Here is a 20,801-nt window from a genome sequence, read left to right as displayed (position 1 = left end):
TAATGGAAGCCAGCCTGCCACAGGTGTGCCAAATCCTTTGGCAACCTACACACAAGAGTCATCTGTGTCTCGAGCTGCACGCCCACCTGTGCGGGTGGGGCTACCACTCCCCTCTCCTCACAGAGCATAGCAACACAAGGCCGAGCCTGGATCCCCATGAGAGAGTCGCGTGCCCGGAACTCTGCTCTCTAGGTCGTCCCTGGGGCTGGAGGTTTTGCAAGGCGCTAAGTGACTGCCACTGTCCCCCAGGACCACTCCTGTGAGAAAGGCCCCTGCCGCTGGCTGGCTTTGAGTCCTGTTTTCAGGCCTGGCTGATGACCCTGTCTCTGTGGGATGGTAATGAAGTAATGCTGTTGTGACTTGGCTCTTGTCGCCTGAGAGTGTCTAAGTGCTTCAGGAACAATTAATCGGCTTGCTCACTCCTGCTAAGCATGATAGCCCAAGGCCCCAGGAGGCCAGAGGAGGGAAGTGGCCTTGAGAAGACAGCCAGGAGCTCTCAGGCGGCTACTAGGAGCAGTCTATGCTCCAAGCAAGCCACTTGAGTCAGAGCTCAGAGCAGGAACAGGAAGGAGCTGAAGGTCACCGGAAGGTAGGGTTGGCTGAAGGGGTCTGAAATTCTCTTGTGTTGTTTTTAATTGGGGCCTGAGAGTTTAAAACTGGATTCTTAACCTCGCCGGGGCTCAGTCACCCCTCAGCTCTAACCTTTCTCTACCTGCTTCCATCTCAGCCATCAGGGCTCTTCATCTCTCCCTCCTTCTGAACCTCAGTTTCCCCCTCCCTACATTGGGGAACAAGCATTGCTCTTTCTGCAGCAGCACTGAACGCATGGTTTCATTTTGAGGCTGTTGCTGGGGGCAACTATACACAATGGCATGCAGGGCCACAGCTACCACTAGGTTAGTTTTCTATGGCTTTGACCACAACACCTGACACGAGCAATTTAAAGGAGGATGATTTATGCTGGCATGTGCTTTCAGAGTGATGGGTCCATCATGGTGGGGAGGGCAAGGTTTGGGGCAGATGGAGATACGGTCTAGACTCTTCACATCACAGCAGGTCAGGGAACATAGAGAAGGGGAGGAACCAGGCAGAGGCATAGCCTTCAAGGGTCTATCCACAGTGATCACTTCCTCCAGCGAGGTATCACCTTCCCAGACCTCTCACACCTCCTAAAGAAGCACAATCAGTGGGGGACCAGGTGTTCAAAACATGAGCCTATGGGGGATGCTTCCCAGGCCCCAGAGGTTCATGGACAGCTTGTAGTGCAATGTGCTTTCCATCCAAATTTAAGAGTTCTTATACTCTTTTTTTGTTTTTGAAAGCTTTAAAAAAAAAACATGTGTGTGTGTGTGTGCGTGTGTGTGTGTGTGTGTGCATAGAAGTGCAGTGCCAGCAGAGGCCGGAAGAGGGCTTGAGCAGGATGTCTTATTAAAGACAAGGCGTCTGTGGAAGAGTGAGGTCTCTCCCAGTTCCTGAAAACTAGCTGGTGCCAAGTGCTTGGCTGCTCTTTAATGGTGCTAAACTCTTTAGCTAGCAAGACTTTACACCTACCATTTTCCTGGTACCTTCTGCTCCCAAGTTTCACTATGAAGCTGGCTGAAAGCAGCTAGTACTAACTGTGCCACAGATTGCATGCTATGCTACCTTGACACTTCTTCCACTGAAGTCATGAGTCCACTGCTATTTTTTTAAAAGGATTTATTTATTTAACATATACACACAGTGTTTTGCCTGCATGTACACCAGAAGAGGGTACCAGATCTCATTATAGATAGTGGTGAGCCATCATGTGGTTGCTGGGAATTGAACTCAGGACCTTTGGAAGGGCAGACAGGGCTCTTAACCTCTGAGCCATCTCTCCAGCCCAAGTCCACTACTTTTGAGTTCAGCATCATTTCTCTTGGCATTCTGTTCTTCCAAGCTTCTACCAAAAAATCTTCCATTAAGTTCCACTCCCAGCATTCTCTAGCTCACATCACAAGAATTTTAAAGTTCCCTCCTGCAAACCTGTTCCAAAGGCTATGAGACCCACACTGAGGTAGTCACGACAGACTCCGCTTCTCTGGTATTATATTCTGTATTGGCTTTTGTGTCACTGTGACCATGAAAGCTGAGAAAAGCATCTTAAGGAGAAAGGGGTTATTCGGGCTGATGGTCGCACAGGGCTCAGTCCATCATGGCATCACAGCTCCTTCCATGGCAGCAGGAGTGTGGCAGAACAGCGCCTCCAGCTGGGGAACACATGTTGGAAACATGAGCCTGTGATGGACATTTCAGATTCAAACCATGATGCCCACCATGTTGACAGAACATATAGAGTGACTCTTGGTACCATGAGCTCTTAGGGAAGTGGTCTCCTTCCCTCCCTAGCTTTGCCTTGCTAATCTCTCAGTCTGTGGAGGAAGTACCTACCAGCCCCACTTTCTCCACAGTGCTCACACTGTAGGGGTATTTAATCTATGCTGGTAGAATCAGCAGGCTTGTGGCTGAGAGAACCTCCAAGTCTCAGATCTGAGGAGTCAGGGACATCATGTCACCACACGTGATGGCTGACATTTGTGGGCACCATACAACAGCACACATGAGAGAAGGGCCTGGAAGCCACTATGCTGTGAGACGCCAGACAAACGTCAGCACTTCCTCCCATCTAAAACCATCTATTCTCACCGGGCCTGGTGGCGCACACCTTAAATCCCAGCACTTGGGGAGGCAGAGGCAGGTGGATCTCTGTGAGTTCGAAGCCAGCCTGGTCTACAAAGTGAGCCCAGGGAAGCTAAAACTGCACAAAGAAACTCTGTCTCGAAAAGCCACAATAAAAAAATATAATAAAACCATTTATTCTCATCTCTTAAAAACCTTCTGAAAGCCATGAGGGCGTTCATTAAACTGTCTTCAACAGCAACATTGAGTCATGGAGACTTAAAATAGAACAGAACTCAAGTCACAAGCAGAAGAACGGCCACTACAAGTCGCCATGCTCATTGCTTAGGAACTGCCAGGCATCTTAGGGAAGTCTCACACTAGGTCTGGAGGATGCCCGGGCAGACATTGATGTTTGGGAGAAGAAACACTCCAAAACCATTTATTTTATTAATTCAGTTTAGAGGGCCTGGTTAATCAGGCCTGGGGAGTGTCCCCTGCACATCTCTGGGCACTGGCATGCTCATTTTGAGAGACTCTGACATTACTCAGAAAGCAGATGACTGAGTTGTGCTATGCTGCACATCGGCTGGGTGCAGTGAGCTTGCTGGGGCCAGCCTTTCAAATAAGCAGGGCTTGTGTTTTTAATACGTAACTTTAATGTTAACTTTTGAAATGTTTTTGTTTGTTTTTATTTTACGTGGTTTGGTGTGATGCCTATATGCATGCTTTTGGTTTGTTTGTTTTGGCTTTTTTGAGGCAGGGTCTCAGCATGCATCCCTGGCTGGCCCGTAGCTCACTATGTAGACTAGGCTGGCTTTGAACTCATAGCAATATGCCTGACTCTGCCACCCAAGTGCTGGGATTAAAGGCCTGTGCCACCACACCCAGGCTTCACCTGCATGTAATGCATGCAGTGCCTGTGGAGGCCAGAAGAGGGCATCAGATTCCCTGGAACTGAAGCGACAGACAGTTGTTAGGTCATCACCTAGGTGACAGGAACCAAACTTGGGTCCTCTGCAAGAGCAGCCAGTGTTCTTAACCCCTGAGCCATCACCCCAACCCTGATGTTAATGTTAATACACTTCTTGTAAATTGAAAACCCAGCTAAAGGGTAAATAACTGTTTACGGCTGTTGAGCAGCCTCTCCACGCACCAGCCCCTACAGAGCTGGGTACAGGGAATGCTGCCTGACTCCGGAAGCAAGCTCTTTGCAGGAGGCTGCTGAGCTGAGATGGGAGGCAGTGGGAGAACAGAGGAGAGGCACCAGCATCACAGAGGTGGTAACAACCTATGCCAGCGGTCATGGTTACATGACATGACATGGTCTCTCCTTTTGCAGAAGCCAGGAGAAGTGGGATGGGGCCTGTCATGGGGGGTAAGAATTTGGGGAGCCGCTGGGCAGTTTAGCAGGTATGGCAGCCACCCTGCTTTTGATTTTTTTCTGTTACAAATTGCTCCCACAGATGAGGGTTGTTTGTTTGTTTCAAGACAGGGTTTCTCTGTGTAGCCCTAGCTGTCTTGGAACTTGCTCTATAGAACAGGCTGGCCTCGAACTCAGATATCTGTCAGCCTCTGCCTCTTGAGTGCTGGGCTTAAAGGCATGAGCCACCACTCAGCAACAGATGGGGGTTATTTAATAAAATTCTTTTTTTTTTTAAAGATTTATTTATTTATTATGTATACAGTGCTCTGCCTGCATGTACATCTGCAGGCCAGAAGAAGGCATCAGATCACATTAGAGATGGTTGTGAGACTCCATGTGGTTGCTGGGAATTGAACTCAGGACCTTTGGAAGAGCAGGCGGCGCTCTTAACCGCTGAGCCATCTCTCCAGCCCCTTAATAAAATTCTTAATAGTTTCATATCCAGGACATACCTCAGCCACCATGGTGCCAGCTGCCCCACCTCTTAGAGCTGTGGACTCTAAGTGTGGTAACAACCACTGCTCTTGGGTGTCTCCCTAAGGATCCAGGTATGTCTGGGATCTAGGGGAAGCACCCAAGAGCATAAAGAGACCATTGTCATTGTGTCATGGCTGATGGAGGTCCTGCCCTGCCCTTGAATAACTTCAGGTGTGGGTGGAGTGTGGCACTTGGTGTAGTGGTGCAGGCCTGTGGCTCCTAGCTCATCCCACACCAGGCTATGATTGCTTTTCTGGTTTCATCTGTCTCCTTTTGTGGAAGCCAGTTGCAGGGACCCCACCATCTTTCACACAGTGCTGTACCTCAGTGGAAGATTCACTAAAGGAGTGATGGGGGTGGGGGGTCTGAAAAAAGCAGAGTAAGGGTGGTCGCAGGGCCTGGCTGTGTCCACTTGGCCCAGTCCCAGGACATAGGCAACAAGCTCTTTTCCTGTCAACTGGCCTCCTGTGACATTATCTGCTTGGTCTTGAGCTATAGAGAAACAGCTGGGTCTCCACATCTCAAGGAAGCCTCTGGACTTACCCACCATTTCCTCATCCCACGCCCAGGCTCACTTGCTTTCTGCCACATCTGGGCTTACTGGTAATGTGGCATGCGGGCTGCTGTAACTGTGGCCGTCACACCTACCTCTGATGACTGCTTTGGACAAACAGTGGGGAAAGCTGGCACATGACTGACCAGTGGGCCACAGGGAAACTGACCTCCTTGTCCTCTGCCCTCAGCATCCCTGGTCCTTTCTTCCATGCACAGAAGAGGCTATATAGACAGACCTTGGTTGTTTCAAAGAGCTGCTTGCAGACAGCTTTCTGTGTCCCTCCCTGCTAGGCCCAGTCTCAGTAGGGGCCACTATGATGAACGACAGGCTAGTCTGACTTTAGTCCATGGTTGAGGGCAGGGAGTCATGGTCACCCTCATCCACAGATAGAATTCCATGGCTGTTGTGGCACTGAGTGTGAGTCCCAGGCCTTCATCAGCCGATGTTTGCTTGCATCCTCCACACTACCACAGCTGGCCCTTTGGGATCCACGGCACACTCCAAATGGCACATATCTCACCAATGGTGGCCTGGATGCCCTGGGAGGCATCTTGAAAGGGAATAGGGAAGTAGACAGCAGTGATCAGGGAAGTCTATGAGGACTCTTTTTTTTTTTTTTTTTTTAAGACAGAGTCTCTCTGTGTTAGCCTTGGCTATCCTAGACTCACTTTGTAGAACAAGCTGGCCTTGAACTCACAGTGATCCACCTGCCTCTGCCTCCCGAGTGCTGGGATTAAAGGCGTATGCCACCACTCCCAGCACTCTATGAGGACTCTTCAAACAGGCGAGATGGCCTAGAAGGAAATGGTGCTTGGAAGAAATGCTTGCCTGGGTCCAGGTGCCCCACCTGTGATGGTGATGTAGCTAGGCTCCTGACCACCTTGCTTAGAGCCCCCAATAGCTTTCGTAGACAGTCAGAGCCCTGCAACCAAACTGGCCTTGGATTCCCTCGGAAGACCCTTTCCTGAGCCAGGCACATCGATCCCGTTTCCTTGAGAGCACATTATCTTCACACGGCCTCGCGTTAATGCGTGTGGGCTAATTTCTCTCCTCCCCAGCTGTGCACCCCAAGTGCCAAAACTTTCCACTTCAGCCCACTGGGAAGAAGCTCATCTCAAGAATGGGGGCCAGGTCTCTGGAGTCGAGGAGGAGGGTCAGTTCTCCGAAGTGCTGAGAAGTGTCCAATTGCCCCCGTGGGACACCAGCTTCCCCTGCTAAGTGTCACCAGGATGACCGCAGGGCCCCAGGGCCTCGGAGCAACAAGTTTCCTGAGCCGCCCTCCGCTGAGTCTCCACTTCCATTGTAGGCTGCCAGTTCCAGCGTGGGGGAGAGGAAGGGTCTGCAGTCTGATCTCCCTCCCTTGGGGCCATCAGACTCTGCTCTTGCACACTGCCATCCTCTGAGACGAAATCCTCCCTTCGGCCTCTATGGAAGTTCCAGACTCAAAGCTCAGCCAGGCCCTTCAAGGTGGGGGCCGGGACCCTGGCCTTGGCTCCTACTGCCTTCCTGGTGCCCCTACACCCGGATCTAGGCCTCCTCGATGCTCAGCAACCCCTCTCAGACTGGAGTTCCCACCGAGGACCTCCTCCCTTCACTGCCTGGGAGGTTTTGTCAGGCTCCCTTGCATCATACATACAGAAAAGGGCAGTGTTTGAGCAATACACTCCAAGTGACAAGGGACTTGGAGGGAAAATGCATTTCCTTCACATTATGTAATCATGGTGAGAAAATGAACATTTTTTCACATTCAAATTTAATTTAGATTGAAAAAAAAAACTTCTAAGTGACTTTTCTTATATCTTAATGAGAATCTGGAATTAAGTCCTAGAGTCCACACCTTAAATTCCAGCACTCAGGAGGCAGAAGCAGGCAACAACTCTGAGTTCAAGGCCAGCCTGGTGTACAGAGCGAGTTCTAGGACAGCCAGGGCTACACAGAGAAGTCCTGTCTTGAGAAACAAAACAAAACAAAAGAAACTGGAGTTTGCAGTTTGAGACATTTAATGCGCAACTCAAACACGTGCCCCTGGGGTCCTCCAGAACTGTCCATCCGGGCTTTTGAACTTCATTTTCAAAGTCTCGCTGGTCATCCTTGGTGGGAAGCATGCGGTCAGTGGCAAACATTTCAAGTCAGGACTTGCCAGTGCGGAAAGTTTAAGTGAAGCAAGTGGGCACCATTTAAAACAGGCAGCCATCTCCTTTGTTTTGATCTCACTGGAAAGTAGAATCCTGCGTTTTATGCAACCACAGACACAGACATCCGCCCCGCAGGGAAGGCAATGTGCTCCACCGTTATTTTGAAACATACAGGGGGGTCCGAATTAGGAAGAGGGCGGGGTCACTAGGGAGGCTCTTGGATTCCAGTGGGTGCCATCTGCTTGCGCGGGTCAAGGCTTAATCCCCCAGAACCCCTACCTGGCCCTGACTTTGGGGATCTGTCTTGGACTAGAACCTCTGAAGCCCTGGGATCTGTCCTGATGGTGGATGGCGTTGTCCTTTGGGGCTGGGGTCCACAAGGGAGTTTTGTGCCCTCGATAATGCACCTAAGTCTCAGGGCTGCTGTGGTCATCATGGTCCATCCACAGAATGTAACAGTTTCTGTTCTGAACCACGCCCCATCCAGGTGCAATTCAAGGAGCCCCCCCCCCCCATAAAGGCTGTTGGCTTAGCATCTAGGAGCCCCACCCCTGCAAGGGAAAACCTGTACTTCACCACAAAGCTGCACACATGGCCTTCCTTCCCAGAGGATCTCACACACTCATGCAACCTTAGAGTCCCGTTGCATAGTGGGGAGCTCTGCCCCATCTACCATGAGCTATGTCCTCACCTCCTATGCTTGCATCTGATTTTTGGTTACCCCCTCTAGAATGTTCCATGAGAAAGTTGTTAACCTCTTCCATCTGTGACTCTGTACCCAGAGCGGATTGGACATGTAAGGGTACTGAGTGGCCATTTATGAGTGAACGCTGGGCAGCACGATTCCAGCAGGGGCAGACTGGAGACCCACGGAGGAGCTGACTAGAGTCCATGTACCCAGTGGCAATCACCACAGGCATCTTAGACCCTCCGCCCCTCAAACAGCAAAGGCATCTCGGGTCCTGTCTCACCAGCAGCCTTCTATGGGGACAAAATCACCAAAGTGACAAGCTGGATTCCTGAACAGGGGCTTCCATCAATGGGCCAGACCACCCTTCTCATCCCAACAGCCCAGGGATTTTGAATCGCTGTTTTCAGTAGCAACAATGCACTCATTTCCGGTACTAAGCTTGAGAACCAACCTTGGAGGACTGGAGAGTACTGGTGTGTGTGTGGGGGGGGGGCGGGGGGGATGGGGGATGGCGAGGGAAGAGTATGCACAAGGCTCTCATGGCCTAGGACTGAGCCAGGACAATCATCCTGCGGCCTCTTTAGGGAATGTCCTCCTGTCCACCATCCTAGCCACCTTCATGCAGGCCCCAGGGCACATCCCTACTCCTGTGGATGTTCTTGTTCTGGTCCTGAGCTACACAGCCTTGCCAGGCCCAACCACTGCCTGGACCACCCCTGTGTTTGCCCGTCTATCCACCTGATGAAAGTACAGTGAGACCCCAGACCCCTGCTGGCCATACTGGCTCCCTGGCAGGTTTCAGCTTGGCTAGCTGACATTTCTGTACTGCCACGGGTGGTCACTGAGACTTATGTCTTCCTGCAGGAGCCAGGCTGGAGGACACTGATCTGTCAGTGAGTCCGTGTAGCTCTGTAGTTCAGGTGTCTGCCCTGTCCCAACATCTCTCAGCCCTGAAGGCCTGCTGCTCCAGAGTAACAGCCATCTGGTTCCTTGCTCCTCAACTTTGCCCGTCATGGGCTGCATGTCCTCAGGATGCTGGCGATGGTCTCACGCTGGAACGATCTGTGACTCTGCTTTCCTTTCCCTTGGGTTGTGAGTGCCTAGGGTGAGGATGGGGGCCTCCTGGGCGGGGTCACTTCTACCCCAGGTCATCTCCCACAGGCGTGATACAGCCCCAAGGCTCACACTTGGCACAATATTCTGGTGTAAAGATGGTAGAGGGGTATGAGAGCCCCCTAGCATTTGGGGGGCTCATAGTCAGTCACTACGGGCCGGGTGTGTGTGATACCTGAAAGCCTGGACAGAAAAGTCAAGCACACATTCCGGGCTGTCCAAAAGGGTGCAGCCTGGGAAGGGAGGAGTGCATAGCCCTGATTGGTTCTTGCCAGAGGCAGATGGTGGGAGCCTGTGTGGATGAGATGGGAGATGCTCTCTAATCACCAGATGTGGCCCAATTAATGGGATCTGGAGGGGGTGGTGGGGCTCTGGGGAAGTAGACAGCTGCGCCCGTCCATGTTCCAGCAGCTCTTGCCAAGAGCAGCGGCCAGTCTGGGTCTGTCTGTGCACTGGCCCTGGCCTCAGGCTTGGCCCAGGCTGGCACAGAGTTCTGCTTTGCTGGCCTGCTCTGGGAGATAGCGGGAGGGAGGTCTGCTGCCAGGAGGAAGAGGTGCAGGCCTGATGAACCTGCACCCCGTAAGAGAAAGACAGCAGTGTTCAGCCTGTTGGAGCCCCAAGTTCCTGAGGCTCGAGGTGGTGACTGCCGTGTGGAGCAGAGCCCCACCCACTCCAAGGGGGAAAGGGTGAGGCTGGCAACACTCACAGTCTCCTCCTCATACCTTTTCTCTCCAGCACCAGGGTAGAAAACTGCAGGGGGAGCTTCTGATTGGCCCAGCCAAGTTACATGGCTTCACATGTAACCCCTACCTCATGTGTGCTCCCCAGGGCTCATGCACTTTGTATTTTGAGACAAGGGCTCTCACTGCCCTTGGGTTTACTCCCTGGGCTCGGCAATGTGTTTCATTTCAGGCATGCAAGCCAGACGTATAATAAACTTCATATATAGATGCTTACAGTTTGGTGCTCTCATTAGTGTGTTTGATTGTTTTGTTTAAAATTCCAGTTCTTTCTCACTAGTATGTGCATCCGAGTGCCACTGATTTTTTGTGTGTTTTTAACGTATCTTGTGATTTTTGTGAAACTCGCTTATTGGCTTTGCCAGAGCTTTCCTCAGCTTCTTTGAGATTTTTTTTCCCCAATACAAATAGTTTTAATATATGTAAGTGGGGCTTCGTGCCGCCTTGTTGGTGCGCTTCTCAGTTCTTCTTCTGTCACAGCGGCTGGAGCTCATAATTCAGCAGACAGTGAGTAGGAGTAATGATGACACACGCTCTTCCTGCAATGGGGGTGAGAGGGGAAGCCGGGGGGGGGGGGCAGGTCAGGCTGGGGGGTGGAACGGGATACTGGAGCTTCATCGTTGATCCCATCTCGTGTGATTTCTGATCAGCACTAGGCAGAGTCACCCCTAGTTTAGGCAGTCTGGTGGTTCCCCCACTCCCAGGAGGTCACTATATGGATGCTGAACTTAGTGTGGACAGCCAAGCAGTGTACGGCACCACAGCGCAGAACTCCTGAACTTAATTTTTCTTGCCTCAGCCTCCCTCGCGGCAGGGTCTGTGAAACACCAGGCATTGCTTCCACGATTTCTGATGTAAACTCTTTATTTCTTTCTTTCTTTATTTATTTTGGTTTTTTGAGACAGGGGTTCCTCTGTGTAGCCTTGGCTGTCCTAGACTCACTTTGTAGACCAGGCTAGCCTCGAACTCACAGCAATCCACCTGCCTCTGCCTCCCGAGTGCTGGGATTAAAGGTGTGCGCCACCACCGCCTGGCTCTGAAGTAAACTCTTAAGAACTTTGCCACCCTCACACACACAGGGCGTTCCTCCCCTCAGGCTACCTTTAATGTTTTCCCTCTGTCCGCGGAGTTCATGACTCTGACAGGCTAAGGTGTGGATTTTGTTGTTTGGTCCTCGTTTTGGCATCTGTGCCAGTTTGGTGTTCCATGTGCTCTTTGGGTCTATGTCTTGTGTTCGAATTTCACTCCGTTGTGATAGAACCAGCTTAGGAGAAGAAAGGGTCCACCGTGGAAGCGTTTGAAGGCTCCGGCCAGAGAGCTCGTTCACAGAAGGTAGCGCAGCAGGAACCACAGAGAAGCGCTGCTGGCTGCCTGCCTCTCTGGATCACTCACAGGCTCTTGCTTAGCTCCTTCTGAAACAGCTCAGGATCCCCTGTCCAGGAAATGGTGCCGCCCACAGCGGGCTGGGTCCTCCTTTATCAACTACCAATCAAGACCAGCCAGCCAGTCACAGACACACCAACAGGCCAGTCTGATCTGACCAGTCCCTCAATTGAGACTGACTCTGGGCTGTGTGGAGTTGATAGTTAAAGTTAACTAGGATGCCGTGTCACTGATGTCAGTAAATTCTTGGCCGTTATTTCTAAATCCACTTCTTTGTTCATTACTCTCTGTGATTCCAGTTATATCAGTGGGAGGGGGTTTGATGGAGTCTCTCTGGGCTCTCCTGTTCTGTCCTGTCTCTGTTCTTTCTCTGAGTGAGAGCTCTCTGCTGCACAGCCTCTCCTGAAGAGAACGTGATGGAGGCACAATTCCTCTGTCTCTAGGAGTTTTGTTCTGTTTCTAACCTGTTCTCTGTTTGTTCCCGTCTCAGGGTTTTCCATCTTTTTTGAAGCAAGCCAGCTATTTGCCGTGCCAGGTGACTGTCTCTCTTTCATGGGAAAGAGGCTTGTAGGCTCACCCAAAGGTACTCAGTTAGCCCAAGTCAAGCTTGAGCCCCGTCTGCATGTGCTTTGGTCTCCCCCACTTCTTCCTGGTGCTCTGTGGGAGTTGCATGGAAGCAAGAAGCACCCAACATCCCCACTCAGGCAGAGGGCACCACGGCCTGTGTTGGGGAGCTGACCCGTGTATGGAATTTGCAGGGCGGCCCACAGCTCGCCAGCTGGCAGATGCACGATTTCTCTTCAGGTCAATCATCCCCCTGGCTGCCCCAGGCTGCTAGCTGGCTGCAAAAAAAAGCGCCTGCTCTCTTCCCACGGCCTGACTCATCCTGAAGCATCGACCTGGGTGCTGGGCAGGATTGGTTCTCAGAGGCCACATGACCTTGAGGTTCTCCACGCCCCCTCCAAGCGATGCCACTCAAAGAACACGCTAAAGACGTTGGCTTCCTTTAAACAAGGATCTCTTTGCTCAGGGCCTGGGTTAAATGGCCCCCAGACGGGGACTCAGCCGTGTCCTCTTGGCCAGCAGCGTGGGCACAGCATTTCTCTTGCATTTTACATGACTGCGGGGCTGTTCCTTGCGCCTGTCTGGTTGCGTCTCATCACGGAGGGCTTCTTTGGGTGGCTGGCTGGCTCCAAGCACAGCCGGGCAGTGTTGGCAGCACAGCTGCTGCTGGGCCTCCAGGCGGAGGTGTGGGCTGGGCACCATGGGGGAGAGCACTGGGCATCCAAAGGCAGCACAAGCCTACCTCATGCTGGTGAAGGGCAGCGAGTACAAATGGGGATCCCTGGACCCTCCACTGCAAGAGATGGGAACATGGAGAGGGTCAGGGACTGCGCAATGATGGAGTGTCACAGGGGCATGTGAATCAGTTGGATGTTTGCAGCCTTGCAAGCCTTCACCTATTGCCTTTCCCTGCTGGCCTCATGCACAGGGACATACAGAGCAGTATAGAAGGTCCCTCTGAATCTTGAATTCTGTGTTCGAAAATTGCAAATGAAAATGCCTATGCTCAGCGAAGGGATTGAAGGCTTTTCCCTGTGGTGTGTTTATGATATGTGTGCAGCATGGATGAATAGATGCATGTGCACATGTGTGTGACAACATGGAAATGAGCATGCACACATGTTTGTGTGGAGCTATGTGCATGCAGGACACAGACATACATGTGTGATGTACACACTCATGTGTGCATGCTTGCCTGGCAGTAGTTGGCATTGCCTATTTCCAAATCACCAAACAGAATGGTCAGCATTCCATTTCTTCTCCTCCTCGAAGCCTTTCTCAGCTCTGTGGCTCAGAATGGAGTTCCCAAACGCTGTGTCACAGGTCTGTACGTTGCCCTTGCAAGGCTGAGCAGGGAACCCTTAGCCTTTCCATGATGCCTTCTTGTACAGCCACATGCTATGCAGTGTAGAAGGCTTCTCTGAGCCTACAGTTCCTGTTTGTGAAATTCAAATAAACCACCTTTTGTGCTCAGGAAGCAGGTTGAGGATCTTCTCTCTTTAGGCACCATGCTTGCACGTATGGTGCCTCCTGATCCCTGTGTGTCCTCTTAGTGTTGGAACCCTGTGCTAACCACCCGGAGACCCTTGCTGGGCAGATGCGGCAGCTACCTTCCCTAGGAGCAGCAGGACTTCCTCGGAATTCTAACTCTACAGTCTCGAGGCATCATCGGATTCAAGACACACCCTGAGACACTCCAGGGCACAGGTACTCACTGAGCCCAGCCTGGGCAGGTCTGGAAATCCTGTTCACTTGGACCCTGAACTCTCATGATCAGGCTCAGGGGCTGTTCATGAAATCTGAGGCATTTGGTAGCCATCTAATTAAACGTTCACACATCATTAAAGTGATTTGCCATAAGCACAGTCAACAGTTTGATAGATCCGTTCCTGGCCAGCTCAGTGGCTGAAAGCAATCACTCCTGATCAGTGGCGGGCTGCTGATATCCTCTGACGAGTTAGAGACACATTACACCCACCACCCAGCCTTCCCAGGGTCCCCAGGAATAAAAGGCATTGCCATGCACCTGGCCCTGACCTCAGGGTGCCACGGCCAAGGTCTTAATCCCAGTGACATTTCTGGGTTTCCCATAGAGGCCCTCACACCTCATGCTGGGGTAAGGAAAGGCTGAAGGCTGTGAACTGTGGCTCCCCTCTGGGACCAAAGGCCAAAAGAAAGAGCTTGCAACTCCCACTGTGATGTGGGAGGTGGGATGGAGAAGAAAGGGCTTGTGGAGTGAAGCATGCTTGCCTGGAAGTGTGACTGTGCCAAAAAAAATTCAGGTAGAAACTGGAGAGAGGGCCTGATTTCTAAGGTGCTTGTATGCAAGCCTGAGCACCTGAATTTGGTGTCCAGAGCCCTCGTTTAAAAAAAAAAAGTACTAGGTGTGGTGGTGCACGCCTTTAATTCCAGCACTCAGGAGGCAGAGGCAGGTGGATCTCTGTGAATTTGAGGCCAGCCTGGTCTACAAAGTGAGTCTAGGACAGCCAAGGTTACACAGAGAAACCCTGTCTCGAAAAACAAAACAAAACAAACAAAATGCGCATGTAATCCCAACACTGGAGAGGTGGCCACAGATGAATCCCTTGGCATTACCCACTTGTGCATGCATCATAGCCATCCTTGCCTCTGTTGTGGCTTGAATTTTAACTGTCCCCCCAAAGCTACTGTACTGAAGGCTTTCCAGCTGGTGATACTGTTTTGGGGGGCCCTGGCGACCCTAGGATGTGGGACCTCGTTGGAAGAAGTAAATCATGGACGTGTTTCCTTCAATTTATCTCTTTCTTGGCCGTTTCCCAACCTTCTCTCTGTGCCCTGTCTTCCATTTACCACAGGCTCCCACTGCTGTGATGCTCTCACTCACCGCAGGCCAGCACCAAAGGAGCCACAGATAGAAAGAAGTCTCCTAAAACCAAGAGCCCAAATGACTCCTTCCCTCTGTGAACTTTTTCTTAGTTATTTGGTCAGGAGTTAAGGTCTAGCTAACACAGTCTGTGCCATCCTGTGGCTGTCTGACTTCTATGTGTGTGTCACTGGGTTTGGGGACATCCAACCTAAGTCTAGGCCAGCCTTACTTCCACCTGATGACATCTACAAAGACCATGTTTTTAATGATGTCACACATTCAGCTACATGGCTCAGGACCTGAAGGTATTTTCAGTAGTGAGAACATGCAATTCAACCCCAGAAGGGACAATTGGGGGACTGTAGCACACACACTAGCACACTAGCCCCCTCTATGCTTCCTATACCCCTGAGTCCCATGTGCTGGGAAGATCTGTGAAGAAATGTTGATCTGCTTGTGCTTGCTAAGTCATTAATCAGTAACTGAAAGCCAGTCCGTGGCTCCAGGAAACCATAGAGATGGAGCCAGAGAGGCACCCTCCAGTGAGAGCCAGAGAGGCACCCTCCATTGAGAGCCAGAGAGGCACCCTCCAGTGAGAGCCAGAGAGGCACCCTCCAGTGAGAGCCAGAGAGGCACCCTCCATTGAGAGCCAGAGAGGCACCCTCCAGTGAGAGCCAGAGAGGCACCCTCCAGTGAGAGCCAGAGAGGCACCCTCCAGTGAGTGGGCAGAGCACAGGATTAGAGGATGAGGCTAGAGACAGCATAAGGTCCCCACTGCAGCAACCCTCAATGCAAATAGAGTGTATATGCTGGGCTCAGGGCCAGGGGCTAGGAGGAATCCAGGGGTCAGGGTACCTTGTGGTCCTCTGAAGAGCCTTGTGGGTTGGCCCTCCAGAGGTCTCCTTGCAGTTGGAGGAAAGGCCAGCACCTCAGAAGCATGGCATATCCATGAGGCAGAGACAGCGCCCACTAACAACAGGCAAATGATGAGCTTCGGCCTGGGTGTGGGAGGAGGGATGGGTTTGCCAGGGCTAGAGGAGGCAGTCTGATGGATGGGCACCGTGTCCCTGGACACCCAGGCACAGCGTGCCCATGTCAGGCTGCTGGCGCCAAAATTGTCTCAAAAGCCCACTGCAGACAGCGGCCCACCGCATGCAATTCTGCAATTACATGGAGAGTCATTAATTAAAGAAGACCTGCTTTCCAAGCCTCACAGGAAGCAAGCAGGCTCCGTGTGTGCATTCATTCAGTGGTTATAAGTGTGTGGTGGTAGAGGAGCACCATCACCGTCTGGGGGGGTGGCGGGCAGTGGATCTGGATTTGGATTTTATCTCAGTGCAGGCACCCCAGTGAGTGGCTGGGGCTCCATGCACCGTGCCTACCCTGTGCGTGCAGCAGTGCTGCATCGTTCCTTGGTCCTTTCTCCTGGAGGCAGAGCAGAGGTGGACCAGGTTCATGGCAGGTACAGAGCCTGGAACAAGGTAATGGGGGTGCCCCAGGTTTTGTTAAAAAGGCAGAAGCTACAACAGAGTTGTGAAAGTATAATATTTAAAAAAAATCCCAACATGCACTGCGCCTGTGCAGATGGTTAGCTGCTTTCCAACACAGTGCTAGCTGAGAGTCTCTGCCTGTTGCTGGGGCCAACCTGGAGTCCTCTGTTCCCTTAAGTCCCAACCTCTCCTTCTTTCCCCTTCCCACCCTATCATCACTGTCTCCATCAAGCCCCAGTGTTATCCACTCAGGTCGCTCCGTATGGCTCCTAGCAGACTTGGCTCCAGCCTTCACTGACTAGGGTTTTTTAAAAAGAAGCTGGAAATGTGGGGGTCGTGCTAGCCTTGGGGTTCCCTCTGCTTCTCTGTTTCCATCCTGGGCCCGCCTCAGAGTCTCTGAGTACCTCCTACCCTGAGGGTCATAGATTTCCAGTGTCCTTCTGCATGCCCCACAAAATTACAAAGCAGGAAGTAAAACAGCGGAGTGTCAAATCCAAGGCTGATTGAATGGAAGAATCCAGAAGCTCTAGGTGCAGAGCTCTAGGAGCAACCAAACTTGGCAGAACGCTCACCTACTGAAGGGAAGGAGACAGCGATGAGCAGCGGTAGAAGACAGCAGAGTGGCCGCAGGCTGTCAGGGTCAGCATCTCTGAAGAAACATAAGAGCTCCAGGTAAGGGCCATAGTAAGCAGGCTCTGCCCTCTGCAGTGACTGGGAAGAGGATATTCCTGCCCCCACTGGGGCGTCAATATGGCAAAGTAGATATGGACTGTAGGAGGGGAGAAACCCCATCACATCAGGACAGTTTTTCCTCTAGTAATACTTTCTGGGTGCCAGGCTTCCCTGGAACTTAGGCCTGGCTGCCAGAGAGGCTCTCCAGGGTCTGCCTTACCGCCTCATCATGCAGCGTCACTTGGGTGGCCTAGGTTGAAGTCCAGTTCCTCCCATCTGAGGACTATGGGCAAGCATCCTATTAACCTTTGACCCAGCTTTTAAGTGTAGACTGGGAGTGATGTCCCCAGAACCATCACTAAGACTAAGACAATGCAAAGCCCCGCATCACTTGGGCTCCTGGCATCTCCAATAACGTGTCTTCTGATGCACGCATGAACCAGCAAATAAACAATAAGTGAGGATGGTGATAGGTGAGGGAGGCAGGCACCCTGTCTTCCTGAAAGCCTGGCCCATCCCTGGTGGCCCCACTGCCTGTGGGCCACAGGGGAGACAGGGCTGGGCAACGCAGACTCCAGCCTCACACCTGACTAGCCACTGGGTGAATGCCTCCCCAAGCCCATTATGGCAATTAGGAGTCAATGCTCCATTTAACCGCCAGAGCAGCATTGCGGCTGGGCCCAAGGAGGCGGATGCTCCAGCAGTCTCGCCAGCCTGGAGCCCCAGGCTCATCTGTGTAGAGGGAGGGTGTCAGACTAGACCCAGGGCACTTCCCTTGCACTTCAGTCTACATGAGCCTTAAGGGCTGTGGTTGAGATGTTGCAGGCTGGGGGATAAGCAGAGCATGTAGTTGCTAATACACTCACACACACACACACACACACACACACACACACACACACACACACATACACCACACTACACAGACACACACAAATACACCACACACTACACACACACATACACACACACAAATGCACCACACACACATAATAACACACACATACACACGCATACACATACACCACACACCACACACACATAACACACACACACAGATATACACACACACACCACACACACACACCACACACACACACCACACACACACACCACACACACCACTCTGGGCTCTGGGCTTCCCATCTCTGGTGCATCAACTCAGCTTGGTTTCTATGATGCATCATAACACGTAACATGTGGATAGTATATAAGTCAGACCTGCGCTTCATTGACCAACACCGAAGTCTCATGATCCAGAGGCTGATGTATGAGGTCAAGACATTGTTGTAATTAAGTCACTCCTGCCTAGGCTCTGTCTCCAAATAATAGTCATCCTCTGAGGTCCTGGCTTCAGCGGTTCATCATGAGAGGCACAGGTGAGCCCTCCATCTTCCTGGCCTTATATGGAAGATAGATAGTGACTTTTCCCCCAGTTACTGCAGAGGCGAAGCCCTGAGGCTGGAGAGTCCTGCCTGGCTGTCCTCGCCCGGTTAGCATCCCTAGGAAGCTGCCACATACCTCAGAGAAGCTGGGCATGGTCTTGGGTCGGTGCTTCCTGAGTTCACAGCTGCACTCTCGTGCCGTCTGTGTCCCAGAGTTCAGTCAGCACCAATAGCTGCCTGAGTGGGGCCGAGATCAAGCAAGCATCTCAGGCGGTGAGCATCTCTGAGCCCAGCACTGCTGGTTTTCTTTGAACCCCCCCATAAGGATGACTCACTCCACCTGCTTTTCTGTTCTCTAAATGTTCTGCCAAAGAACCACAGAATTCAACGCCCCAGGAGCCTCTTCCGATGGCGTTAGCCAGATGTGCTCCCCGTGGTCTCCGCTCTGGAAACACAGCGCTTTGCTCCCAGCCTGGAAACTCCCTCTGCAGGAAATTGCGTGATTTTGTGCGGTGGTGTTGGGCCAGGCCGCAGGATGGCTGTGGCTGCTGATGCTCTGGATTCTGTCTAGACGCTGTAGGCGTGTGGGCCACGGCAAATTCATTAGCTGGCCTGAATAATTTAAACAGATTTGGAAAGCAAATGAACAAGGTGCTCCCCCATGGCCTTGACAATATAGATTCTCCTTTAAGAGGCAGAATATAAATTAATAACAGTCCAATTGCCGCTAATGCCACGGTGGAGTGGGCGCGGCTCCCAGACAGCGGCTCATTAAGGAAGCCATTCGTTTCTGTCCCCTGGACAAATTGGTTGGTTAAGTTCTCAGAAGCAGTCCTGCTGCCCTGGCCAGAGCTGACCATGCCGCTAGTGAATTGTGGGCCGTAAAGCCGTATGGTGGAGGAAGGCTCCATTGAAGTTTTTCTGTTCTAGACACCTCAGAAACTGCCTGTGGAGCAAGAGTGGGGACACGGCCACCTCCTTCCCACCACCCAGAGGAGAGGAGCTTCGTTTCTATTTTCTATTTTTATTTGATTGCATTTATTTCTAGCTTTTATGTTTGTGCAAGTGTGGAGGTCAGAGGACAGCTTTGCAGGAGTTAGTTCTGCCCTTCGGCCATGTGGATCCCTAGGGGTCAAAACTCAGGTAAGGAGGCCTGGTGGCAAGTTCCTTTACCCGCTGAGCCATCTCACTGTCCCCAAGAGTAGACTTCTGAGAACTCCAGAACCCCTACTTAAATATGTGTCCACACACACACATCCAAACATGCCCCTGCCTAGGACAGAGTCCCAGACACTTACATCCTAGTCACCCCAGGAAGAGGCCTGTTCAGACTCCATGCCTCCCTGCCCAAAACCACTGCCCCATAAGAGGTATAGCCTTTAAGCAGGAGAGCTCTGCACCTCTACAGCTGTCTGGGAAGTATGCTCCGAAGAGCTCCCACCACAGAGCAGAGAGAACTTTCAAGTGGACAAAAGTAACAAAGACAAAATGAGGGTGTCTTTCCCCTCAAGGCTCGGTGGTTTTGGCTACTTTGAGGTGCTCAGGCTGAGGGTACTGGGAGGGTTTCTCTCTGGGTCTGTGTCGTGAGAGGTAGGACCACAGTTTACTTGCATATCTGAGGCATATGGGGGTATTTTGCAGTCACGCTGGGTTTGGGTCACAGGGAAATCATCTCCTCCCCCATCCCCGCCCTTACCTCTGATTTCTCCCTGTCCGATCTGTGGCCGGTGATGAGAGCTGGCTTTGAAGGGAAAGTGGTGGCCAGGGCAGAGTGGTTATGGGGGAGGGCAGGGGTCCTGGGAACACGAAGGCCTTATCACTGATCAAAGCCAGGAGGTGCCGCCCAGCAGACGAGGTGTGGCCCCACCTGGCTCTCATTACGGTTCAGCTCCCTCCAGCCTGGCCTGCTCTTGCTCAGCTCTCCAGACGGGCTGCCAGGAGGCCTGTCCACTCCACCTGGAGCCGGTGGGAGCACCCACCATGTGCCTAAGCCTGCATGCACAGACACCTGACTATCACTTCTCTCTGCAGGCAAGTACCACTGCACTGGCCAGGGAAGCGCCTGGCCTCCCTACCCCCACTCAGCCTTGGCACCACTGTCTATACTTGAGAGCCTTTTTTTCCATGACATCTCTCACCCTAGAAATATGCCCCAAGTGCACGATTTTGTTTTTGTTTTTTCCCTATGCCGCCTGGCCACTGGTAGATCTGGAATGACCAGTGGTCCCCAGCAGATATCTGTACGTAAGACACCCCCCACCCCCACCCCCACTTGCTAAACATCCTTCTTGGGCATGGCCTGCTATTGTTTGAGACTTAAATGTCCTCACAAATGGCCCATGTGCTAAAGGATGATCTTCAGTGTGACACTGCTAGGATGTGATGGAGCCTCCGAGATATGTCCTAGCAGGAGGTTTAGGTGGTTGGCGGTGAACCCTTGAAAGAGTTGGGAATCTTTTCCCTTTTTGTTTTTCTGTTCTCGACCATGCAGGGAACACTTTCGATGAGCCACATGCTCTCACCACCACGTCCACTCCCCACACCCACAACAGGCCTAAAAGCAACAGGGCTATCCAGGTATGAGCTGGAGCCTTCAAACCACAAGCTACAGTGTCCGTTTCCTCTCACGCACTGAAGATCTCCATATTTGTCCAGTGATGGATGGATGGCTGCTGCACGTGGCT

The sequence above is a fragment of the Acomys minous genome, assembly GCF_964271855.1.
Source record: "Acomys minous genome assembly, chromosome: 10".
Lineage (NCBI taxonomy): Eukaryota > Metazoa > Chordata > Mammalia > Rodentia > Muridae > Acomys > Acomys minous.
This window is presented reverse-complemented; position numbering follows the sequence as displayed.